General features: G+C 42.7%; 1 protein-coding gene and 2 long non-coding RNA genes across 8 annotated transcripts in view; 2 read left to right on the top strand and 1 right to left on the bottom strand.

Moving 5' to 3' along the window:
- Positions 1-26,725, top strand: part of BCAS3 (BCAS3 microtubule associated cell migration factor) — a 300,455-nt gene that overhangs the window by 164,947 nt on the left and 108,783 nt on the right. The gene's annotated exons all lie outside the window — the stretch shown is intronic.
- LOC137485898 (uncharacterized) lies at positions 15,485-15,912 on the bottom strand. Its single transcript, XR_011005492.1, has 2 exons — positions 15,782-15,912; positions 15,485-15,676 (listed from the first exon to the last, which is right to left on the bottom strand). It is a non-coding gene; the product is annotated as an uncharacterized lncRNA (long non-coding RNA).
- LOC137485899 (uncharacterized) lies at positions 16,225-25,899 on the top strand. The gene is made up of 2 exons (XR_011005493.1): positions 16,225-16,460; positions 25,637-25,899. It is a non-coding gene; the product is annotated as an uncharacterized lncRNA (long non-coding RNA).

Raw genomic sequence — 26,725 nt, 5'->3', positions numbered from 1 at the left:
CTTGGCACCGCTTTCCTCACCCCCTCCTGCTTTGATGTGAGGCGGCAGCTGACGGGGATGCGCAGGTCAGGCAGAGGCAGCTGCCTGGCAGCACCACATTAAAACACTTCTGACCCCCAAAAGTAACCAAAATGCCCATATTTCTTCATTTAGCATAATTAATACCTTGTATTTCCATTGACTTTGATAAACTGAGTATTCCCTCCCTGCCCCCGCTTTTATTTTTGATTATTTTATTCCCCGTAGCTTTCAGTAATGATTGCAGGAGAGCTGCAGTTAAAATGTTTTACAGACTCTGAAGAATAACATGTTTGGGAAAAGCTCAGATCAAAAGTCTCAATTAGGTCGCAGCCTGGCAGGAAGCTTATGGCCACATTAAAATGGGAAAGTTATTTCATTTTTAGTATATTTGTGCTTTCAGTAGCCAGCGTAGTAAAGCTCTAGGCAAAAAGACACATGCTGGATCTCTCTCACCAAGGAAATCTCCTGCTCTTCTGAATTTGTAATTAGGGGAGATATGCACAATAACTGCAAGTGCTCAGTGTTTAATGTGGATCCTTCTCGAGGAGAACTTTCTCAAACGGCAGCTGGAGGAGCTGATGAAATGCTATTTTTTTTTTTCCTTTTCTGTCATAAACGTTGCCTGTGGATTATTACTGTCACCTTTTAAAACCACTCTATAAAAAGGAGCTGAGGAGGGAGTGCCTGGATCTGCGTGGATCCGCTCCGAGCATCAGCCTGGAAGCTCTCTAACAGCAAACCTCAGAGCATCCACTCCAAACCCACCCCTCAGCTGACAGCTTCATTTAGAAAACAACAAACCAAGGGCAAAGCGAGCCATCTGCAGGGCTGGGCTTTGCTGTGGGCCGGGGATTTTGGAGCTGCTGGTGCCTCTTTCGGGGATGGGAGCAGGGTGGGGAGGGCAGCGGTGCCCGGCTCCGTGTGCCGCGCGCGGCGGCTGCAGGGGCAGACCCCGGGAGAGATGAACAGCTCTGATTTGTTGTGATGAATGGAGCTCAGGGAGCTTGCTCCTGGAAGGCAAGGGATATATTTTATGCCATAAGTGAATTTGATTCCTTTTTACCAATAAATTTTTGGATTGTGTTTAACAGCCAGATAAACGCGGAGCTTATTTTATTGCAGTTATGATTCTGGGTATCTGTATTACATGTATTTCTATTGAACTTTGCATTAAGCACAGTAGATCTTCTCTGTCAACAAATAAATTAAACTTGGAGCGAGGAGTGTTTTCTTGTACGTGTCACAGGGCAGTTTTTGCAGCATGTTTTTGTTTTCCTGTGACAGCGGCATCAAAATACAATACCTGTGAGCTTTAAGTATCCTAAAATACTCCTTAAAGGAAGATTTCCTGAGCTGTTCCCCATGGCAGAACCCTTGTAATTAGCATAGGGAAATCATCTTTGCTGTAAGTATTGCAGAAATAAAGATCAATTGAATGATGCAGGCAGTTTTACTGTGTGAACAGAGATGGGCAGGAGGATGGACAAGGGGACAGTATCATCTCATTCAATTCCCAAAGTGTTGGGGTCCAACACTCCCCTTTTTAAACATTAGAAGTATTTTATACGTTAAATTTAATTCATCCTATAACTGAAGAATATGCAGGAAGAAGGAAAATTAAAATAGAAAATCAGTTCGTGTTTAAGCAACTTCTTATTTTTACTCTGCAAACATCATCTCTTTTTCAGCTTTCTGATCCTTGCTCAAATCCTGATTGGGTTTCCCTAATTTAGGAGTACTCACCCTTTTCCATACCTCAGATCCCTTTACCTTACTGAGGTTTCTTATCCATGTGAGACTGGGTGGGGATTCCAGGTGCTGCCTCCTGGAAATTCCCAGCAAATTCCCAGCAGGGACAAGCTGAATTCAGCAGCACCAAAGCTGCTCTCACAGGCTGCACCTGCAGATTTGGCATCTCCTCCACCTTCATGCAATCTAAAATAATCCAAACTCTTCGTGATGCATAAAATGTGGCTTCACATTTCTTTTTTGGCTTATTGATGAGTCTGAATTGCCTGTGAAATGTTTGATAAAGGGACTTGGATGATTCAAGTCTGGTGAAAATAAGTGTGTTTAAGTTAGGGCTGTGAGGGGAAGCAAGATGCTTTCCAAAATCAGAGGAATCCCTGTTGGACTCTAAATTTCATCTGAAACTGCTGCTTCTTTGATGCTCTGAATGTCTGTCACCTGTCTCAGTGACCAGGAACATGATTTGTGTATGTCTGGGAAGTGTTGGGTGTTTGAGGTTTGTCAGTGTCTGTCATTACTGATTGCTGATTCTGGAACTGGCAAAAAATAGGGAGTTTAAAAGAAAAATAACCCAGGGGATTTGCTCTCTTTGAGAGGATTCCTTCTCACCTGTGTTTGCAGCAATGCTGTTAGAAGCAGCAGCAGTGTGGAGGATATTTATTTATCCATCAGCCTCCATCAGCTGTGAGGCTCAGCACGACCTGCTCCCCTCCTTCCCCCTCCTGTGTGCCTGGTTTTGCACATGCTGGGCACAGGCATTCCCAACATGTGCATCACATCCAGGGAGCATCAGAGCTACTGTGTGGCTGAGCTACTGCACATCCCAGGCTCTGTCAGCACCCTGCCCTGGCCAGCACAAAGCAACTGTTTGCATAATCTGATTTTTAAAGCAAAGCAAGGCTGGCTGAAATCTTGAGCATGGCTGCTGCCACTGCCCCATATCCCTTAGGAAGGGAGTTCTGGGCACTCTGCTCTTGGATCCACCACCCTGGGGGGCTGCACAGAGCCCTTCAGCTGGCCATTTCACCCCTTCAGCTGGACATTCAGCCCCTTGCCTCTTCTGTATGTAGAGAGAAAAAAATGCTGCACTGAAAGAGGGAAAAAAATGAGGCTCAGATCTCAGGGACATTTTAATAAGCATCTAACTTAAGTTGCAAAGTCTGTGAAGCTGCTCTTATGCTTAATAATAAACATCTGTGTATTTTTTTCTACCCAAAGATTTCAGACAAGCCAATGTTCTGAGGAGCTCACGGATCAGCATAGATGATTTAAAGCTCAGGTCAGTATTAATGCACAGAACACTTGGGGAAGGAAAAACAGAAAACATCCAAGGAAACAGAGTGTTTCAGGGATGACATTAACAGTTCTGAGCAGGATATGTATCTGTGCTTGCATATTCTATTCAAGTGTTTAAAAAAAATCAGTTCAGACATGGCAAATCCAGTATTTAAGTGTATTTTGTGCTAATTCTTTCAAAAGAAGCCTACATTCCAGCATGTCTTCATTCAGTAATTTAATTGGGATGTAGGTCTTTGAGCTAGTGGCTGATTAGAAAACATGACCTGCTTGAGAGATCAAGAAGGTAAATTGATAAATGTTGTAGCAAAGGTTAGTAATGTGTGAGAGAGCAGAAGCTGCTTTGGGCTTTGAATCACTGATCAAGGTCAGCTGCAGTTCATTAAAACCTTTAGAGATTTAGATTTGCTGTAAATATACCCACATACCATAGTTTATCTGTAAATCCTGCATATTGTTGGTTAGTAAGATTGCACATTATAGCAAAGGTTTAATGGTAACATTTACACTGAGGTGCAGAGCCAAAGTTCAGATATTTCAATGACAAAAGCAGGTTGGACACAAGTGATGAGACTCAGGCTTGACACCCCCAAACTTCGTATTTAATCTTTTAAGGCACACCTGGCTTTGTGCCCATGCTGTCCTTCAGGTTAAACAGTTTTTTCTTCCCTGGAGTGTCTGTGGAGCAGGGCTGCGTGCTCGTCCTGGCTCCCAGCTGCAGTGGGAAGGAGCCCTGCTGCTCCCACCTTACCAGAGCCAGGCTCTCTGTTCCCCCCATCGGGCTGCTCTGGACCTCTTTCAAGTTCCCAGGCTGGAACAAGAGTTTTGGTACATGTGTTTGAGGTGACATGTCACTGCTGAGCCGCGCAGGACAACGTTCCCGTTTGCTGCTGTGCAGGAGGAGCACAGCTGCGCCAGCCTCTGTCCCATCCAGCCCTGCAGTCCTGGCCTCTCACTCTCTGCTAATTCATCTTCTGATCATGACAGTCCTCAGGAACATCATTCTCTTCTGGATGGTCCATGTCATTATTGCTGTCCAGGTTTCTTCCTTTCCAGAAGCATGGCATTTGAAGGCCATGTAAAGATTTTTCATTGTCCTGCTTGGCCTGTTGGTCTCGTCCAGTTCATCCTGACTCTGCTGGAGCTTCTTTGGATGCTGTCACCTGTTTGGTGTCACCACCCTGATTTCATTCCAGCCACTCATTTCTCTTTTGAAGAGCACTTGTGCTGCTCCCATATTTCTGCTACTCTGCTCTTGTCCCTCACAGCTTTGCTTCTGTGTTGGTCTGGCGACCTTGCAGCACCGTGTGGTTGCAGAGAAAGCAGACACACCTCAGCTGCAGCTCCATTGCCACTGGAAGGAGCGCTGGAAGCACTCCTGGGGCAGAACCCACGTGCTGGTTGCGGCAGCATTTGGGTGTTTCACTGCCCATTCCCCAGCCCAGAGTTATTTCTCAGTCCCAAGGCAGTCACAGCTGTGGCACTGGGCTGTCAGGGCCCCGTGTCCCTCATGTCCCCTCGTGTGCTGCCAGCCAAACACCAGTTTTCCACTCATCCCACAGCCTGATTTCATGAAGCAAATGTCACATGGTTTTGTGTGCACTCATGTGGTTGTATTGCTGGGGAGGTGCATTTGCAGATATCCAGGGAAGAGCAGAGAAATGTTCTTTAAAACTTGACCAAATACCCCTCCAGGAGCTTATTCCTGGCTCAAATCCGTTGCCATGAGGTTAAAATGATGTTAAATCTACTAAAAAAAAGTGCCTAACAGAAATACTTTGGAAGTACTTTTCTTGAAGCATAACTGTGAATCACTTTGAGCTTAATGGTTTTTAAAAAAATCTAGAACAAAAGAGTTTTTTCCCTACAACAGCTGTGCACTTTTATTAAAAATTTAAAGAAATCTTATGTGTCTAATCCTTTGAGCGGATGTGTAATTACTTGGCTTGGGCTCTTACACATGGATAACCTAGCTGTACTGTGAGACAAGATTCTTATGTTTAATTTAAAGAATCATGGGTGTGCTTTGGAGATTATCAACACCAAGCCTCATAAAGGAACACAAACCCAGAACAGCTATTCTACATTATCATTTGTTATACAGATGTTCCAAACCATCTGACAGGCAGATAGTGCAGTTTGCAATAGATTAGCAAATGATAGCAGGGTGTGGAGAATAAAAAATGGGGAGAAATGGCTTTTTGGGGATGTTTTCACTTGTACAAGGTTTTGCTTTTCCACCTGTGATTGGGTATTTGCATTTAATATGTGTTTGCTTTAGGTGGACCTGTTGCTTTTATAATCAGTTATTCAGAGTGAGTTATCACCTCCTTTGAGTGGTTATTTGATAAAAAGCCCCATCAGCAACGTCCTGGCGCTTGAACAAGCCGAGTCTGACCTGGGTGTAAATGCAGCTGCATTAAAATGAGTTTTATATCTGTCCCATGGAACTGCCACAAGTTAGATGCTATAAAAGTTCATGTGTTTTAAAGGTCCAAGAAAACGATCATCCATAAGCAGTTAAAGCCCAGCTCATTTTGCTTTAGGTTGTTTTATCAGGACATCTACATTAGGTACTTTTATCAGAATATGATTCATTATTTAAAATGGTGAAGAATTAACCCACATCTGAAATGAATTATAAAATCTCTTTCAATCAAGTTTGAGGTATCAGTCAAAATCACCCTTAATGTGAGCAGGTACAACTCCATTGAAGTCAAGTCTGCTTACAATCAAGCTGATTTTAGCCAAGAGACATTTTTTCCTTATTTTCTTTCTTTTTCTTCCCTTTCCCCCTCCCACCCTCAGTAATCTTCTTCATATTAGTTGCATTTTTTTCTATTACATTTGGTTGTAGTCTCTTGGGGAGGACAAACACATCACACAGTTTTCTTCCCTGGAAATCATGTGTGCACATTATTTTCAAAATCTGTATTACAAAGTCTTTTATCCTTTTATTAGTTTAGTACTTAAGCCCTAGACATAAGAAAGAAGCCTATCAGTGAAAATCAATTGAAATGCAGTTAGATACAGATCTGATGTACTGGGCAAGGAGGCTTAGACACGGCACAATAAAATCAATTAAAGCCTTTCCAGCCCCACAGAGCTTTACCCATCCAATCACTTTTCACACATTCCCTCCATCAGTTTTGCAAGAGGGTTTTTTTGGGTTTTTTTAATATGAATTATGATGAATGAGACCCTTGTTATGAACATATAGATGGGTCATTACCCTACGAAACCCAGACTGTGCTGGTGCTTAGTGATTAAGGCTTTCTGCTGCTACTGTCAATAAAGTTCAAGTCCTTCTGCCTCAATCTATGATAGGGAAGCTGCAGCCATTGTTGTCTAAATCATTTAACAGTGTTTTAATTGTGATTTGGGTTTGTTCAGCACAATAATTTACATAAACCCTTTTGTATTTGTGAATAATTTGGATTAGTCCTCAAGCTTAAGGAATGTAACAGATCAAATAAACAAAAGGGAAATAATAATATATATTTAAAAAAAAAAAAAAGTGGCACCAGGCCTGCCCAGACAGATGTGAGGAGCAGATTAACAACTAGTTGTGTACGATGCCAAAAAATGAACTATTTTGGATTGAGAAGTTCAACATGTACAAAGTGCAGGCTGGATCCCAGGACAGAGGTGGAACACCTTACTCCCTTCTGAGAGTGGATGGCTTGGCCAAATTTGAATTTAAACCTTAAATATCAGCCAAGCCAGTGACAAGTGGCCAGACTGCTCTGGTATATGAATGTTTATGCAAATGAAGATGCAATAAAACAAGGCTCCTTCAAAAATCTGCCCCAGTAAATTAGCGGAAAATGCACCGCCATAAACAGCTGTTGCATTTTAATCAAGCATCTGTAGAGTATATTTTGCTTTGTGTTACAAACAAAACAAAACAAAAAACACCCAGATTGCAGCAACCTCATTTTATATTCAGAAATTAACCCGTTCTGCACTGCTCCAAATGAGGAATTCCCAGGTCACAGCTTTGATGCACTGAGGGGGCACAAGGATGTTGAACTCACTGACTTTCAGTGAGTTACCTGGTTTAATTTAAAAAGCAACATTTCTGACTGGAAGAATCATTAGACATTTTCCTTGTCTGTATTTTTGGGAGGTTTCTGCCATGTGATCTCATAGTTTGAAGCACAATTTATACTGAAACTGCTCCAAGTAGATTTCAAGTGTGTCTCTTCTGCACTCCTGGCTTCGCACAAACTAGAATTAATCTTGCAAAACAGTTCAGCTGTCAGGGCTTGTTAGAAAACTTCCTTTTTATCAACGTGGTAGGAAATGGTGCATCTTGGTTTCCAAAGAGTTAATAAACACCCCGAGCCGTGCTGATCTTGTAGCTTTAGCAAGCCTTAATCTGTAAGCTTGATTACCTCCTAACCCTCAGTCGCCTGCCTCCCTCCTAACGCAGCGGGAGTTTTACGGCAGCATTAGTGGCATTTTGCCCAGCTTTGGCTTTAGGGAAATCATTCAGTGAGAAAGAAAAGCAGAAGGACTGGATCTGTCTGCTGCTGCGAGGTCATTAACACACGGCCTGGGCAGGCTGGCAGTGCCACTGCCACCCAACGGGTACTGCCACCCAACCCGTGCGTGTGGGCATCCCTCAGATCCACCCCAAAACCAGCATCCTTATTTCCCCCAAATCATCTCCGTGGGCATCGCTCTGTGTGTGTCTTGGTCCTTCTAAGAGCAATAGTCCTCCAGATTTATGTGCTCCGGGCTCTTTGCGCACACCAAGGCAGACAGGAATATTTAGTGGGGTTTGCTCTCACTCTAGGAAAAACTCACAAAGGGGAATAACTCTTCCCCGTGGCACAGGCTGGATGTCCTTTATTTATAATGCTGGCCAACATGAGGAGCTGCTTTCTGCTGCTCTACTCCCGAGGAGTTCTCCCTCCACGGGGAGTGGAGTTGTGACTTTCTGGTTTCAGCACTGCTGTGCAGTGGGTTTGGTGACAGAAATGTCTGGTCTGTGGTGTTAGATGCAAATGGGAGCTTTCCAGAAATGACTCAGATTCTACCTGGTCACCAGAATGTGAGATCTAAAACCCATCAGGGGTTTTGTATTTCCAGCAGGTAATTTTGTCACCATCCTGATTAAAACTTGTTGCATCACTTTTAACCTGGGTGTTTGTTAAAGGGACAAATGTGTGAGACTGATCTGAAATTAGACGCACAAAGACCCCAGCTCTTGTGTGAGATCTGTTCTGGGGAGAGCCCTGTGTCTCTGACTCCTTGAGGGCACCAGTGGCCACCTTGGCAACGAGAGAAGCCCCATTTAGAGCCCCTCACTTACCTGGAATTTGTCCCTGTTATTGGTGCAGATGTGTCCCTCCATGCTTTGTTGTTCTCCGTGGAAATTCAGACTTAAACCCCTCAGGTGCTCCCTGACAGGTTCAAGAGGAACTTCCCAAGCAGTTGGTCAAGGACACACCTCATCATCCTCACCTCCCTGGTGACAGAGCATCTTGCCTGTGGGCTTTAGCTGGCTTGTTTGCCGTGTTTATTTAATAAAAGTTCAGCCTTTGCAGCTGGTTTGAAACAGTAGGCATGTGTTTATCCTCATTTCAGCGTGCTGTCAGCAAGTATTTCCTTAAAAATATCCTTATTTGACCATTTCCTCCTCTGCCATCGTCTGCAGACATCTCCTGTTGTGCAGTGAGGTTGAGGGCAGTGGCCGAAAGGTGCTGAGGGAACAATCCTGAAAATTTATTTATACCTATTTGTCCTTGAAATGTTGTCTTTGTCTGATAGTGCTTCACAGAAAGTGTTGCTGCTCTCCACCATTGAGCCCTCCCCTGTATTGTGCCGCTCCTCAGCAAATCTGCTGTGTTTTCCTTGAACTTGAAGGAATTTTTCTCCTCTCACCCCGTGGTGCAGGAGCAGCAAAGTGTCCGTGTCTGGGGAGAGGATGAGGATGGAGAGCTTCTCTACTTGATTTGGAAATAAATGCTCTCTTCAAGTTCACAGCTGGGGTGGCAGCATTCCCTTTACGTTCTTAGAAAATAGTCGAGCGTGTTTAAATTAAGCTTTGAAGCTATTGCTTTTTGTTCCACTTTTAACCTCTTTGACAGATTAAAATTTATCCCAATATTCCAGGTCAGTAGAGAGAATTAAGTGAAGGGTGGTAGCACTGTTGATGGCAGAAATTGTATTCCAGGTAGCTCTGGATATCCACAGTGACCTGTCCCTGCTTCACACCTGTAAATAAATTTTGGTAGCTGGGCTCAGTGTTTCTGTACATACTTCCTTTAACAACCCACAGAAGTGATCCATTTAGTGTCCTGGGCGTAACAATTCCCAGCAATATAATATAAATCCTTTGGGAAATAGCGAAATTATATTTTCCTTAATGTCCTTCCAAGGACCAGACACACAATGCACTGAGCTGGGTTGGTTTAAAAGGGTTTTGTAAAGGATTTCTTGTTTTTTAAAGAGGGGTTGCTTTAAAGTTTTGACTTCCAGCTACTGATAGCTAAGAATAAATGCAGACTGTTTGCATATAAATTGCATTTGAGTTTAAAATCTTTTGATATCAGCCTGCAGTTTTGCACTGTTGTACAATGCCTGCCAGCATTTAATATCCTCTGTCTTTTCGGTGACCAAGCCGTGACCTTTCAAAATAAAAGTTGCAGATCGGAAGTAACTGGCTGAGAATTAGTGCTTGCTATATTCCAGTTTACACAGAAATGTCCTCAGCTAAAATATGGTTCATTCATCGGTCAAACCGTCCTTACTTCCTTTAATTGAATTAAGATGGGCAAATGAGAGATGTGTGCAAGGCAGAAAGAATTCTTCTGCAAAATCACTGTTATCCTTTCGATAGTGTAAAACGAATCAATTAGAAACGTGGCACAGCATCTTCCACACAGGCACAACTTGGGAGCAAGGGAATATTTCCTAAAAGTGGAAATTGAAATGGAAAATAGGGGAATGTAAATTAGATTTTGCAGTTACATGTAATCTGATTTTTCTTTTTGGAGAAAGACAGATGACTGTTATTTGACCATATTTTATAGGTTGTTACATCTACTAGAATCACTTTTACAACTTGTTCCTTTAGGAACACGTTCATGGAGCTTTTACCTCATCAAATTGTAGCAGCAACAAAAAGAAAAAAAATATTTTAACTGTTCACCATTAAATGCAAGATATTGCATGTTAGTTGATAAGACTTTGAGAAAATCTTACATTTTGCTATTAGATTTTCCTGCATTTCCTGATCAGATGATTCTCAGGAATCCACAATTTTCCAGGGGGTGTGGGTTTTGTGCTCTCAGTGGCCTTTGCAGGATTTCACAGTCCCTTGACAAATTGGTGGAGGTGATCAGGAGATTTCCAACTCGGAAATGTTCAAATCTATCTGATATTTTTTGATTGGTGGTTCTCCTTTGTTTTCCCTCTGTGTTTTCATCTCAACCATTGCCAGGGGCTGCCAGAGTGAGGGATGGGGCTGGGGACTCCAAAAAGGAGCCCTTGTACCCTACATTTATAATTTGAAATAATTCACATAAATTAAGAAAGTCTGTATTTGCCTGTGCAGTATCTTCAGTAAAAGAGGCAAATTTCAATCACAGGAACTCATATTCTGGTGCAGAATGTGGCTGTATATATTGTAAATTTTAACTGTTGCTCTGTAATTATATTCTAGATTGAAATTTAATTTACAGAAAACTTAGAAAAAATTATTTAATTTAAAAAAACCCAAAGGGTATTTTAGAAGAGTTGGGTGCAATTTTAGAATCTGTCTTTTTCTCTTACTTTTATACAATGCATTCCAATAGGTTTTGGCTTTTCTAAAAGTTTGTTTTGGTTAACTTGTGGACAGCATGGAGAACAAGAGTTTTCACAGTGCCCCACAGCCAGGGATTTTCAAAAACCTTTATTTTCATCATGAGCCACATGGCTTTTCACTTGGAAGCTTTTAGAAAACAGGCTGTTCTGCTTGATCTATGGTGCAGGAGATTTTTGTGAGTTTTTTCATATCTGAAGGAGTAACCTAGAAGGTAGAAAATCCAGCTGTTGTCTGATGCTAATAACAAACCTTATCCTTAATTTGGGTCTGTTTCCTTATTGGAAACCTTTTGCTTGTCTCACAAAAATTGAGAAAAAGAAGAAAACGAGCACAAATGACAAGAAGCAAGAAGCTCTGAGCACATTAACACCAGATTTGGAGTTATTTATTGATGGGTTTGCCCACTGGCGGTGTAAAATGTGTGTCAGTTGTCATCACCAGTAACAATTTCAGCACATTGTGTTCCTTTTTTATTTACACCAGTGGCAACACGCTTATAAACACCGTCACCAGGGGTGGGTCAGGAGGTCAGAGCTCAGGGTTAAGAATGGAAAGGGTCATCAGCTATTAACCTAAGTTTAGCAGCCCTGGACGTGCAGGGGCCTCAGCACCTTCCAGACGTAGGAAAACTTCTGTATCTCAAAGAATTTAGCTGTAAAAGGTTTTTCTAGGGTTTGAATTTTAAGGGTTTTTGGCGGGGGGGTAAAGTCTCGTGCATTTTGTAGCTATCCCTGTATGGTTTTATGGGCTTCCCGATCTTAAAAAAAAAAGGAAAATTACTCATTTAGGGCTTAATTCTGTTTGGAGGAAGGGGGAGTGCTCCATTGGCTTCGGCAGGACAGGGTCAGACTAATCCAACACGTCACAGAATAAAAATGATCATCAGCAGCAGTCATTGAAACCTGAACTCGGAACTGATGAGGTGGAGGCTTGTTATAAAACAAAAAAAAAGTGAAGTTTTCCACTTCTGCCAGTTTTTTAAGGAACGTGCAAGCCCACAAGAGCCTGAAATGGGGGTTTGCAGCGGTGATGAGTAGTTTGGGGTGAGCAGCCCGGCACGTTGAAGGGACCTGCCTTTGAGAAAGTGCAGCCCTCCAAAAACACTTCCCCTGAAGGTGTTTCCAAACGAGCTCTGAGAGGGAAAACACGGGAGTGCTGCCCAAAATATCCCGGGGATGGCTGTTACTGCCTTGTTTATTCAGAGCTCACCCGCTGCAAGCGCGAGGCTTTGGGGAGCGCAGAATTCCCCCAGGACCTCTCACCTCCCTGGCTTTTATAGATGCTGCTGCTTTTAATGCTCCAAAGGCCAAGTCAATTTTTTATTGTATACTTTGTATACTGTGTTTTCTGGAACCGTTAAGGGGCTTAAAAATTCATGCCAAGGAGTGCAAGGCTCCCCCTCTTTTCACACAGAGCGGTGAAATCCATCAGTGCTGGTAAAAGAGACAAAACTGTTCCCATTAATGTTCCCTGTATTTGCAAGTTACACTGTGTTTGGAACCGTGTACAGCCCTCAACATCCCTTCAGCAGGGCGCACTCTGAGAGTGGATGTACCTGCTTGAAATTCCCTCTGTTCCCATCTTTCCACTCTGAGAGTGGATGTACCTGCTTGAAATTCCCTCTGTTCCCATCTTTCCATTCTGAGAGTGGATGTACCTGTGTAAAATTCCCTCTGTTCCCATCTTTTCACTCTGAGAGTGGATGTTCCTGTTTGAAATTCCCTCTGTTCCCATCTTTGCTGTGTGTTTGACACAGCAGGGTTTTCTCAGGAGCTCTCCTCCTCCTCCTCTGCCAGGCAGCCTCTGGTGCAGCACAAAAACCCTGTTTAGAAACCTTAAAAGAAAGCTGAAAATTCACAGTTGCAGTTGAACACGAGCTCAGTGTTTCCAAAGCTACCTCGTGGGTTTGAATACACAGATCTAATGAATTTTAATGGGAATAAGCTTTGAATTATGTAAAATATAGGGAGATGTTTAGCTTGAACCAAACAAAAATAATCTTTTAAAGTAACATTTTAATACACAATTTATCTAACATAGATAATTTATACAAGTTTCCTCCAACCCCAAGTCTGTTCCAGGAAGCAGCTCTTCTGCCAAAAAGATTTCTTTTCCATACAGAATAAGGGTTTTTCTGGATTGTGCAGACAAAGTTGCCCAAAGCTGCCTTTGCATTCTCCCAGCCCTGTTTGGATATTCAGAATTTGGTTTGTAAATAAAACTTGCAGTTTGCCTCCAACGGAGCCTTTGCTCATCCATGAAAATGGGTGGAGGGTGATAGTCCTAAAAGAAGGATTCATTCCTCGGCCAATACGTGCGAGGTGGCACTTAATGAGAGCAGGGGGCTGCATTATTTATAGACATTATATTTGCATAATACATGAAAGTAAGAAAAAAATACTTTTTGCCTTTTTTCTTCTGCGGGGAGGGCTCAAAGTCCAGCTTTTCCCCACAGAACCAGCGAGTTCCCTGCCCTGGTGAAGCAGAGCAGGGCAGCCTCGGGCTCGGTGTTTGGTGGAATTTCTCCCTCGTCACTCACAGGATTTTATGGAAATCTTTCCAGTGTTCTCAGTGTGTGTAACCTGTGGGGGAGTTACAAAAGGCTGGGTTGTGTAACAGGCCTACGTGTCTGGATTGCTGCACTTTGTGCACACCAATGGTGTTGCTATTAATTTTCTGAATCAAATCCTGTGCGAGGGGCCAGATGGCTTGGGAGCATCTTGTCATCCTGGCTGCTGCAAACACATCCAGCTAGGAAAAAAAGAAGATTGAACTGTGATTTCACAGATTTTGCATTAGTTAATCTGGGATAGAGAGGCTTCAAAGATCCCATCAGTTAATTCTCTCAGCACTTGTGGAAATTTCTGGCACATTGTGCTAAAGCTGGTTTGAAATCCAAGCGGAGAATCAGCGCCTTAAAGAAGCTGATCTCCTGTATGTGTCCAAATTAAAAAAAAAAAAAAGATAAAATAACCCCTCCCTTGTGTGGATTTGGGCTGAAGCTGATGTTTGAGAAAACACTTTGAATGCTTTCAGTATTATTCAAAGTAGTTGCTTGAACTGTCAGTATCTGTAATCGGTTTCATTCCAAATGCTTCCACAAAGAGTTTGCTAAATTCAAATTTTTCCAACTCCACAAATTCTAAAGAATTTTTTTCCCCTTTTGGCTGGCTGTAATTCCACTTTCACCTTTGCAAACAGACCTGCTAAATAATAATCACTTGCAATCTGTGAATTTCCCTCCCCTTATCAATTATTAAGTATCATAAACCTTCTGTTTGGATAATCTTGGCACCACTTTAAGCGTTAACAGTAAATTTATTTTTAATTAAATCTGTGCATTGAGAATAAAATGAGGCTCTTCTGCATACTAAACAGAACACATATGCCACCTCTACTTATTATCAAAAAATCTGATAATGCTTATGAAAGTTGTAAGGGCTGGCTGGAGTTCATTGTCTGTGTCCCATTTAACTTCAGCAGTATTGGTTGGTGAGGTGCCAGCCAAGGTGAGTGGCTGCTGTTGCTTCAGAAGGATTTGTTGAGAGAATTCCTTTTTTACAGAGCAATTCTTTAATGGAATTCAAAACTTCTGTTTCAGCATAGCTGCAGGTGATGGGGAAACACGGATGCACTCAAGAGCAGTGCTTTGGGGCACGGAGAAGGTGGTTTCCCTTCTCAGATGCATTTGAGCTGAAAGTTTGAAATTATTGGAGTAGAACCTTGTGCTTTATCATCATCATCATCATCATCATTATTATTATTATTATTATCATCATTATTATTATTATTATTTAGCTTCAGTTTTTCAGGAACTTCAGTGAAAATCCATCAGCTTGCGGTTCCACATGAGGAAAACCAAGTCTAGAAAAACCAGTCCAGGATGTTTTGACAGCTCAGCTCAGGAAACTTTCTGCTACCAAATAAGAGGTGGCCGAGTGAAAATGCCTTCCCACGTGTGTTTCCATTAACCTTTTTGCTAACAGGAGCTGCATCTGAGATGAAAATGCCTCTCCACGTGTGTTTTGGTTAAACTTTTAGTGTCTGAAAGCGCCGAGCGCTTCTGCCGGGGACAGGAAGGCTCGGGCCAGCGCTGTGAATCTCATCATTTATTTTTCCTGAGCGCTGCTCCCAGCTCAGAGCTGGGGGGATTTTAGCCCAGAGGGAAACACCGGGGCCGCACTGGGCACCCATTGTGCTGCAGCTCGGGCCGGGGCGCGTGAAGCTGTTTGCATAACGCGCTGCCTCCGCCAGGGTCAGCCCCAGTCTGCGGCCGCCAGAAATGAAAAACATGCCCCAACCGGGCCGAGAGCGGGGTCAACAGCTGGCAAAGGATATGGCAATCATTTATATAAATATGCTTTCTCAAGCCCGCAAAAACAAAAAACCCAAAGCCAACAGCTGGGAAGGGTTGGAAGTAGCCCCAAGGCTGGTTAGTTCCCTTCCAGATGGGGAGGTTAGACCGGGGGTAGCCAGGCTGCTCCACATAGACTTCCGATTCGCATTAGGAATAAAAAGAGTGGAGGGAAGGAAAAAGGAAGAAAAGCTACAAGCATGACTGCTCTGTTTTTCACCTAACTTAATCAAATAAGTGAAGAGTTTCCGAGACGGAAGGCTTGCATTTATTGGTATTCACGCTGGGTTTTCTGTGTTTATCACGGTGTCTGATACACTCCTTAACTCGCTCAAAGGGGAGCAGATATATTCCAGGGAATAGTTTATATGTAATGTCATGGTTGTTTGTAGACAGATTGAAGAATCATGTGAAGATTTATGCTCTGTTCATGTTTTCTGGGTGTTCATATCATCAGATTCAACAGAAGGAGAGACAAAGAAGTTGCTGGTCGTGGCTTTGAGGTCTAAATTCAGTTTGTTCTTCCTACAATTTGCTTTTACCTGTACCTGTCCTCTTAGCATGTTTTGATCTGCCCAGCCAAACCCTTTGTCTGTCCAGAAACTTCGGCATTAAATGTTCTTTCCTTCAGCATCGTTGCCATCCACACAGTGATGTCAGGGAAGGCCTTCCACAGTTGCTGCTGGTGTGTTTTGTGCTCATGAATTTTGCATTCTGACTTTAGATTCCTGCCATCCTGACCAGTAGTGCCGGTTCTTTGATGGTCATGATGTCATTACTCGAGCATCCAAGCTGCAAACTGGGATTTCACTACTCCTTCATTCCTGGGGAGAGCATTTCTGTGCTGTCTGCTGCACGTGCAGTGCATAAAATCTCTCACATGTGGCTAAAGCTCTGTTCTCCATCTGCAGTTGTCCCCGAGCCTGTCGGGGTTTGGAAACCAACTTGGGGTCACACAAATTCATCCTTTGGTTCTGTGAACAGTTATTGGCAGAAGGGTTAAGGAAGCTCTCGATATCTGGGCAGCACTGAGCTCTTCTAACTGTGAAATCACAGTTGCAGGGGAGAGAAGAATTTTCAGCCTCTGAACACTGAGACTATTTACAGTGGGAAATAGAGGTAAAGCTTGTGTTGGCTGTGTGTATATATTCATGTGGGCGATGTGAATCTTTTGGATTTGATCTTATCTCCTTTCCTCTTGGAAAAGAGCAGTAAAACAAGGTAATTTAAAACTACCTGAACACATCCTTCCACCTTACTGCTGGGCCCTGAAGTCATAACCTCCTGACCTCGGGGGTTACGGGTCTAGTGCTTTTTATCCACCCTGATTTCCCAGTATCTGCCCACTTCCTCCTGACATTGGAGCCTTGTTATATAAGGAAATTGGAAACACCGACCAGCCTTTCCAGCAATCTCCTCTGGAGATAAGGGCACTGGTGCAAGAGGGCTGGTTTTAAATAGAAATGAGCACCTAGGGTATGGGGGAAGCTGAATTGGCTTTGCAGTGCCACTTAGGAATGCATTTACTCAAGAAATTACTACATATTTTTACACAGATACAGTAATTTGACTTTGTAAAGTGAAAAACATACATTGAGACTTCTGCAGCTTAAAAGAATGCACGTAAAAATCAGAATATAAAAATCAGTATAGTTTGGAGAGGTTCTAATTCCATAAAGGATTGGCAGGAGGACTAATAGAAGTATTAATGAGCTGCCTGATTTCTTTTGTGGCTGCTTTCTCAGTTTTTTCTCTTAACTCTTGCCTTTCTGAAGTGGGGTTTGGAAGATGAGCTCAGGTACAAGGCTGTGAGTTCCATGGGAAATTCAGCCTTGGAGGGGAAAAGAGAACAGGGTTCCATCAAAGCCAAGCAGTGTTGTTTCTTCTAAAGATTTTTGCTAGACTTCTCTCTTGACAGGGTTAATTTTCTCAGGTGCCAGACTTGTTTAATTTTGTGAAACAGAGCTCAGTAGTTGGAGTGTCGAGTGTGAGTGGGACGAGAAGTTTAAAGCAGTAGATGGTGATGGTGTTTCAAGTTAAAAACAGAGGCATGCATTGTGTTGAAACCCAAAATTGCTCATTAGGACATCTGCACTGAAGGCTCTCTGTTTACAAAATTATAATTCAGATGGACAACAGAAACTGAAGTATAATAATGCTGAATATGCGTAAGATACTGTCTGAGGGTGGCAATTTTATTGCTGGAAACCCTCAGAAGTAACAATGGTTGGACCAACTGTGAGAAAATTATTGTAAATTTGTTTCTTTACACTGTTTGATAGAAGCAGTGAGCCTAGTGAGAGGAAATTTAAATTATTTCAAGTATACTCCATGAAGTGACTGGTAGAGTGTCCAGGACTGGTGACATCCACAGGATGTGCTTAGATAATTCCAAGTCCAGAATCCAGGTCAAATCAACTTCTCTTCCAGGGCACACAATCCACCTTAGAAAAACCTGAGCAAGTCTGATTGTTTCTCCCTGTAACAAATATGGTGCTTGGAGCAGGGAGAGCAGGGAAATGTTCCTTGAGGCTGAGCCAAGGGAAATGCAGAGCTGGGCTGAGAACAGCAATCATCTGCAACTTCTCCACACGGAGCAGCCAGCACCTGGAACAGCAGGACTCCATGGGAATGTCTGAGCCCCACCAGTCCCTTTTGAAGAGAATTTCAGGACAGTTTTAGCCTCGTTGGTAACAAATAAACAAATTCCAGTTCCTGGGAGATGGGGTGGGTTGGGATGGTCCCTAAATATCCTGGAGACAGGAGAGGCACAAGAATATCCCAGATGAGTATCCAAGATTATCCCAAATGCAGAAGTGGAAGGAAGGGTTTTGTGCAAAACAAAATTATATCAGGCAGCAAGAGCTTTCCTCAGACATTGTTGCTGTTAAATAGTGCATTTATTGTCTGTTAATTAATATCTCTGGTTCTTGGAGCGCAATTCTGAGGCACATAAGATGGATTAAGGGAGGTAAAATTTAACTTATGTACTGGCAGTTTAAAACATACTGTTGATTTAATCTCATTGAACTGCTCAACTGATCCATAGTACTGACCAAAACCTGACCAGGAAGGACCAAAGAAGAAGAAAAGAATGAAAAATAAACTACACAGTAGCAGACATGCCCAAAGCTTCGTGGAATGAGTAAATAAGAAGATTTCATAAAATGAAACAGTAATTCCTTTCCAGAAGATTAACCAAATGGAAATGTTCAACATACAGGACTGGTTAATTAATAGTCAGGTCCATCAGTTCCCTGTAGGATTTTCCATTTAAGAAAGTCTCTCTTCTTAAAGCAGGTGAAATGATTGAAGTTGCACTACTGTGGCTTAATTCTTTTGAGTCACTCTCAGGTTTATGTAGTACTAACCTAACCTCTGGTGTTCTCCTTTTCCTTGCCTTCAGGATAAATTTCCTCTTCCTAATGTTGTATTGATTGTAGAGTTCATGTTAAATATGATCATATTCACATAGAAACTGCTGTTGCTCTAAATGTAGTGTCAGAAGAATTAGTGCTTTGCCATGTGCATATATATAAAATGTTGGCCTCAGTTTTTTATTATTTGGTGTTAACTTGATCCTTACAAGTCTCCTATAAATGTAACTTCACTCCTTAATTAGTCTTTAGCACTTCCCTGGATGAAATTTACACTGTGAATATTTTTCCTTAGTAGTCATCTTTGGGTTTGAAGCAGCAAAACCAGTGAAAATAATAACTTGAGTGTAGCTGAAAGTCATTTCCTTCCTTCTCCTTGACACTTCAAATGCACACCTGCACTGGAGCCCCCTGGCAAAGCGGGGCTTTCTGTGGTGGCCCAGTGGAACTCGGTGGTGGCTCACTCCTGGCTGCAGGACTAGAAGAGCCTTTAAGGGCAGTGTGAGTTTTATTGGCAAAGTTTAAATCTTTAGCTGTTTACCAACTCCCAAAAACACAAAAAAAAATTCTTAAGGGTTTGGTTAGGTTGGGTTGGTGATAAGGAAAACCCTTTTAACCGTACTGTGTTTGTCCAAAAGATGTAGAATTTGGATTCAGGAGTCATTTTAACTGAAACTTTTACTTTATACAAAAAGTAGCAGAATGAGACCAAAAGAAAGAATTCATAGTGCAAAGCAGAGAGGGTACAAGAAAAAACTGCCCTCCTCAAATGGAATATTTCTTTATTCCTTCTTTTTCCTCCAGTAGGAAGCAGGAAAACATTTAACTTTGTTATTAAACTTCACTGGCTTCATGGGGGAGTTCCTACCTATGGTTTAACAGGCACTGAGCAAATTATTTCTTATTTAATCTCTCCCCTTCCAACAGTGCTCCTTCCAACTGCAGTGTCCCTTTTCTGCCACCTAAAGGAAGGAGTAGTGCCCCATGGGTTCTTCTCCAAAAGCAAAAACTGTTTTCATCACTGTGACCAACTTTTTTTCCTTAATTCCTGAGAGTGTGGTCTCATAATGTGGTGAAGAGAGGAACAGGACGCTGATAAAATTCATCATAGACTGCCATTTAAACCCCAGCATTTTAACACAGATGTCAAATATAAGAAATTTGGAAGGAATTTTTTTTTTTATCATGGTTGTCCAGTGTATAGGCCCCAGTCCAGGAGAGCACTTAGGTCCATGCTTAACTTCAAACATGAGAGAGCTGAAGTCAAGTATGTGCTTAAGTGTTTCCTTTGCATTCCCTGCCAGCACCAGGACAGGGTTTGGGTCCTACGGTAGCAGGTGAGTCATTCCATAAATCTCTCCATATTATGAAGTGATTGCATGACAACTTTTCGACTCCAAATAACCATTCCTGGCTTTTTTGGCACCAGATGAATTAAACTCTTGCTGTCCGTACGTGGGTTTGTAGTGTCTGTGTTTAAAAATGTGTGATTTCACCTTCTAGCTGTGCCAGTTCTCAGATTTTTTGGGGTTGTTTCTGTGTAGGAATTTAGAGCAAGAGCTCAAAGCTCCATCCCTGAGATAAAAGGTCAGGCAGCATCAATTTACAGAGAATTTCTTGATGATTTCACAGCTCAGGCTCTGTTTGGTGAAACAGAACCAGGTGTCGAAAAGATCCGACTGATGAGTGTGTCATCCTGGCACAGCCCCTCACTTCGAAACCCTGAAGGTTTTCCCTGCTTTCCAAGAGTTTGATGTGATTTTTAAATGAAGTTTGGGATGGGAAGAATCCTGCAGGAGCGAGGAGCCGTGAGCGTCCCCGCCCTTTCCCAGCTGGGGTTTTGGCAAAGTGTCATTCCCGCTGTTAAACACGGTGACCTTGCTGCCTATGATTTACTAACTGTTTTACAAACATTTCCTCACTCTGTGAGGTTTGATATGTTCTCCATCCTCAACAGCTCAACAGAGCCACTCAACCACCGAGCCAAACCTGCCTTTGTTTACAGCTTTTCCGGAAATTTTCGCAGAGAAAAAAACTTTCTCCTTTTCCAATGTTTTATTTTTTAAGTCAACACTTTCTATGGTTTATTTGTGCAAAGCAACATTTGGGTACAAGGTATTGCACCGTGTCCAAGTGGGAATTGCTGCCTTTCTAAAAATAAATTTGGGGTCATGTGAACCAGTGCAGAAAAATCTGAAGATACCAAATATTACAGGACCTTTACATTTGGTGGTTCTTTTTTCCATAATATTCTGGGCCTGGATTTTTCTGAACTTTTTTTCCCACATTTGTTTCTATAATAGAGCATAACGTAAAATGATGAAACACAGGAAGGAATCTTCTTTTAAACAAAATTATCAGTGTTAAAAATAACAGTCCTATTTTCCCTCAGTGTGCATTTTTTTTCTTATAAAGGCTTTATTTAGTACCCTCGCTATTAGATATACCCAAAGAGTCCAGTAATATTTAAGTGGCATTTTTATTTCATTAAAAGCTTAATTTTCCTAAATGCTAATTTGCCTCATGTGCCTTGAAGTCCCGCAGATTTAATTTCATGTTTTGGGCAGGGAACTTGAAACTCAGGGTGCTTTGGAGAAGGAAATCAGGCAGCTGTGCCTGGTCTTTGCACTGAAACTTAGTGCAAATTAAAATTAGAATGGGATGGGAATGTTTTCATTAAATGTTTTCACAGTGGAGATGCGTTTCATGGAAATGGCCTTGTTTTGATGACAGTTTCTCAGGGCCAGGCTGGAATTTCTAGGGAAAAAAGGAGACGAGAGTAACCTGGGCTGCCTGGGGAAGGGCACGTGGGGCTCCCCCTGCCCGGGTAGCCAGATGCTCCCAGGAGTGGGAATTCCTCTCTGTTCCCTCTTTTCCTTTTAAAACATACATTTATTTACCTTATTTATCATTTCTATTGCAAATGCTGCTGCTTTGAGACATGCTGGCCTACAAAAAGTCCCTTTCAGTGTTCTTCGTTCCGAAATACCGTTTCTCTCTGCTGTTTCAGAGTAAGGAAATAAACAGAGCTCTTTTATGGAATATTTTTTTGTGAACTGGCAATTGATGGTGGAAAAGGCAAAGACATTAAAGGCAGGTCGTGTCCTCTGCTGGGCGTACAGGTCACTCAGGACTGGGTATTAGATTTAAATCTAGTTCCAAATGAGAACTTAGTTTTGTTTTCAGTCCTGATCAGTTTGCTCTTTACGCTGTATCCCACTGAATGTATATTTTCAGGCCTGTCTGGAAAAGAAATGTTTTCTTTACATTTTACAGATTGGTGAAGTAAAATTTAAATGACCTGGAGAGGTGTTGACATCGAACTCCTGCACAACAGGAATGGATATTGTTGAAATACCTCCTTGATCTGGTTCTGTTTGTGTCCCGTGGCTATATTACATATATTGCATTTTTAATCCTGTGAAATACAAGTGAATTAGAATTCTAAATCTTCCTTTTAAATGCATTAGATTATTAATGCTGTTAAAGGAAATACCCACAAATGGAATTATTTCTGGAGGGTTTGTTTGCTTGTTTTAATCACTCAGAATCACTCAGGCATTCAAAGGGAATTTTCTGTGCCAGGTTACCTAGTCAAAATAAGAGAAAGAACCTTCACCAAAGGAAAACAAGCTTTAAATACTGATGAAAAATACTTTGAAAACACTTTTTGTCTAGAAATTATAGTTATTAATGTAATGTCTGTTATTTAATGCTAGTGTTATGGTGAAAGCTAGCAGGAAATTGGTTTGAATACTGAAGTAAATGATTATTTACTTCATGCAAATTAAATAAATTCAAGTAAGTGAACATTTACTTCAGTTCCCAGCTATATGTGGGATGGGAAAAAAGTAAAAGGAGGGAAATAGAAGTCATGTTGAGTGTGTTGCAGGCCCACAGAGGCACAGGCTGCAGCAGTGCCAGTCCCTGGCTGCCAGAGCAGGGCAGTCCTACATTCCCACTCTGGAAAAACTGATTTCCCGTTCAGGCTGGGTGTGAAAAATCAAGGAATGAGTGAGTGTCAGGCAGCACACGCTCAGCAAAGTGGCTAAAGGGAGTGGAAGTGTCAGATGCTGAGTGCTGGGTTTGCGTGCCCAGGATGCGGAGGGGCAGCCCCGTGCTCACCCCGTGATCCCCGGTGCTGCGTGTGACTGCAGGGCTTCCCTCCAGTCCTTGGGGCTGTTTGATAAACTCCTGCCTTTCCTGCCTTGTGCCTGTCCTCCAAGCAGCAGACAGCACTGAATTTGAATCTTGGACTGTCGTTTTCCTTCTCTTTTTTCCCAGTTGTTGTGGTTAGAACAAAGAATATTTGCTGATGGATTCGCTGATGTGAGCCCTCTCAGGATTTGTTGAGTTTTTGTTGCTCTCTGGATATGCTTTTAAAATATTCTTGTGCAGTTTGGAGGCTGTGTGGCCTGAAACCAGGAGAAGCAGAGTAGACAAACCAGCACCATCCTGCTGGACGTGCTGTATCTGGATTTAAATCCATAGTTCTGGTCATGTCCATCACCCCAGAAATGAAGAGAACAACCCAAGCCACGTGTTTAGCAAAAGAAATTACTGATTAATGACTTCTTATCAAATAGATGTCCACACATCAAGAAAGCAGGTACAAGAACTGACCACAGGTGTGTTTCAGCAGGAATTTGGGGTGAATCCTGATGGCAGAGAGGTGCAGGAAAGAGAAGAGGAAAAGGATCCATTTGCTTTCCCTTGCTACTGAGAGCACTGCAGCCAGCTCACCGCTGCTGTCCACATGCTTGTGGTTCCAGGGGACGATATAAGTAGTGTGGAGTGGTTTTGTTGCTATGGGAAAAGTGCTAAAAAAGGCTGGATCTCTTGTAGAGCTCCCATCCTTTGGGTATTTAATGTACAATTTCTGCTAAGGACACTCAGAATTATACCTCTGATTCTAAATTGCTTAAATGTTGAAACATATGGTCCTGTGTGCTGTTCACTAGGAAACAACTGGCTGTTTCCAGGCTGCCAAATTCAAATAAACTTGGGCTGTAGGAAGGGGGAATCTGCAGCAGGATAAAAGAGAGGGTTTTTACTGAGAAGCCAACCTGATGTAAAGAAAAATGCTAATTAAACTTAGTGCCATATATCGGTAACAGATAATTAAATGTTAATAGCTGAGAAGTTTTTCAATTAAAAATGAACTGTTTGTGTCCTCTTGATTTCTTCAGGGGGCCAGGGCCGTGTTGCTGTCGTTTGTGGTGTTCCCTGCTACAGTAATCATTTTAATAAAATGCAATTATCTGCATAATTAATTTCTTTGACTGCTCTGCTGTGTCCTTCTCTTGCAGAGGCCAGAATGTCAAAGATCAAGTAGACTGGAGAAAATAAAAAATTCACATTGTGAAAAGATATAAAAAATACTTGGAATTGCAACGCATTAGCTTCTATTTATCTCAAATGTCAAGGGCAGTGTAAAATGTATTTTTAAAATGTGTTTTTGTATGGTTTGAGCCCATTCTTGGCGTAGTTGTGAATCTAGAGGGGCCATTGTTCTTTGAGAGAGTTTGAGGGGGTTTCTTTGTACAAAGTGACAAAAAGAAGACTTGGAGTACTGGGCTGCCATTGTTCCTGTGCGGCGCTGTAAAATTTGATTTGAAATTAGGACCTCGGGGCAAGCTCTTCAATAGCCAGTTTTTATTTTCTGCCAGCATTTTAATCACTCTTGGGCTTAAAGTGGATGACCAACATAATGCCTCTATGTTTAATAGAACAGTTCATATCTTGAAGGCCAGTTAACTGAATTCAGGGATCTGTCATCTGCCCAACATTAGTCTTTTCTGTTTCCTGTCTATTTATGAAGATAGCTCTGCACTCCAGCCAGTTCTCAAAGAAGAGCAACTCTTTCTTTCTCTTTCCTTTTTTTTCCCCTTTTTATTTTTTTTCCCCTCTGAATTTCTTCAGAGCTTTGCCATCTCTTTTAGTGATCCCTTAAAGGAGCCGGGCGGGTGCTGCAGGTCAGGCCCCAGATGGGGCAGGGAGGGGAGGGCCAGATGGAAGAGTCAGATTTCCCAGTGAAACGGGATGATGGGAAGGGAAAAGCGATACCTCAGCCTCGTGCACCTCCTTGGGATTCACATTCAGCCATGTGTGAGTAGGGAGAGCAGGAAAACTGGGGAGAAAATCGAGGCTTGGAAGAGCTGATGTCCCGGTCACGCTGCGCTCGGGAGAACAAGAGAGTGCAGAACGTTTGGTCAAATTCCAGGGGTGGTTTGATGTTGTTTGGACACTCTGGATGGGTTCATCCTGGCAATCCATGTCCATGTTTGCTGGGGAGGTACCAGGCTGGCGGCTGCACGTGGAGGAGCTCAGTGTTGGGTGTTCTGCGGGGACAGCGCCGGGGGCAGGTGACCCTGGTGTGCCCACAGGGAGATCCTCCTGCAAATGAGGCCTAAAGCAGAGGTGTAGTTCAGGTTTAAAGGCACTCAGCAAATGGGAGGGAGCACACAGGAAGTTCTGCTGGTTTAGAAGGAGCTGGGAGTTGGAATTTGTAAGTTGTAGCCAGCAGTGTCCTGCCCCTCCTGCCCTCAACTGGGCATCGCACACGAGCATGATAGGGTGTCGGGGTGGTGACAAGCCAAGGTGGCATTTCAAAAAGCAGCACTGCAGTGCAAACTGCACTTTTCTAACAAAGACACAAGGACTGGAACAAACGTTCCCTCAAAAACTTGGTTTAGGTTGCTCTGTGAGTGCTGATTGTGACAGCGTGGCTGGGGAAAGGACTTCAAGCACCAGGCTGCTTCACACTGACCACGAACTGCTCATTAACTGGTGATGGTTTCTGATTGAGTTAAAACTGGGCAAAGCTGACACCAGTAGCCCAAAGTAGAAGGGAAAATGTTTCATATCCCATTATAATTATGATCTGTTGCACATTAAAATTAATTCCTAGTAAGCTGAAATTCGGGGTTAGTTTGCCAGAAATGAAACAACTTGAGGCACAGATTAGGATATTTCAGTCATCATCATCTGATGCCTTTGTTGTCTTTATTTATCCAACAGAATCCAGCTTGTTTTCCACGCTGCTCCTTGTGCAGATGCACGAGCAGAGTGGCTCAGCAGGGCTGGGGATCCAGGAGAGGTTAACATATTCAGCAGCATCAAGCAGAGCTTTTCATTCACGTTCAAATGGAGCTGTGTGGGTGGCTCCACAATGTGGGAAACGCTTTTCATTGAAGAATCTGAATATTTTGTAAGGAAGTGAATAGTTGCAAATAATCTTTTCTGTAACACTGAAATAAAGAACAAATGAGCTATTCTCAGAACATACTGAAGCATTACTGTCCTCAGTGACTTAACAGAGCTATACAGAAAAAAATATTCCAAACTTGACAGATTCATATCCTAATCTTTTTCTCCTTCATCAGGAGACTGCGTGGTTTGTGTAGCTGATATTGGTTAAAGCAGAAGGAGTTAAAAGGATACATTTGCTCCAGCACTGACATTTGAGAAATACAACTCAATTTCTTAAATTACAAATGTCAGCTAGAATTCCAGTAGTCAACATGCAGCCCTATGGGCTGAGTACATCCCCAAAACACCCAGCAGCTCGTGTGTGCCAGAATTTTGGCTCCTGCCAGGCCACTGAGGAGACTTTGGGCTTCCTGTAAATATGTCCGAGCACTGGCACAGCTGCCCAGGGCAGTGGTGGAGTCCCCATCCCAGCAGGGATTTAAAGGATGTGTGGATGTGGCACTTGGGGACACGGGTGCCTGGTGGCTTTGGCAGTGGAACAGTTGTGCTTGGTGCTCTTAGAGGGCTTTTCCAACCTCAGTGAATCTCTGCTAGAATGTAGCAGTGACATTTTGCTGTCATTGTTTCACTGAGGTGAAGTTTTTCCCTGAGTGCAGGGTTTGAAGGACAGGGCCAGACTCTGGGAGTCCCCAGATGACAACGCAGAGCCCTGCTTTCCTGCACTCCCACCCGTGATCTCAGCAGTGATGCTGCAGGGCTGAGGTGGGATTTCCCTGCAGCCTGCACACATAAAGCACTGCAGGAATTCAGGGCAGCTGCCACAGCCCCGTGTGCTCTGTGCTCCCAAATAATGAAACTTCAGCAAGCGCAGGGGATCTCCAAGGCAAGGCTGAGTAG

Source organism: Anomalospiza imberbis, chromosome 20 (genome assembly GCF_031753505.1).
Source record: "Anomalospiza imberbis isolate Cuckoo-Finch-1a 21T00152 chromosome 20, ASM3175350v1, whole genome shotgun sequence".
Lineage (NCBI taxonomy): Eukaryota > Metazoa > Chordata > Aves > Passeriformes > Viduidae > Anomalospiza > Anomalospiza imberbis.
The sequence above is the reverse complement of the archived record's forward strand: the minus strand, read 5'-3'. Positions and strand labels throughout refer to the sequence as shown.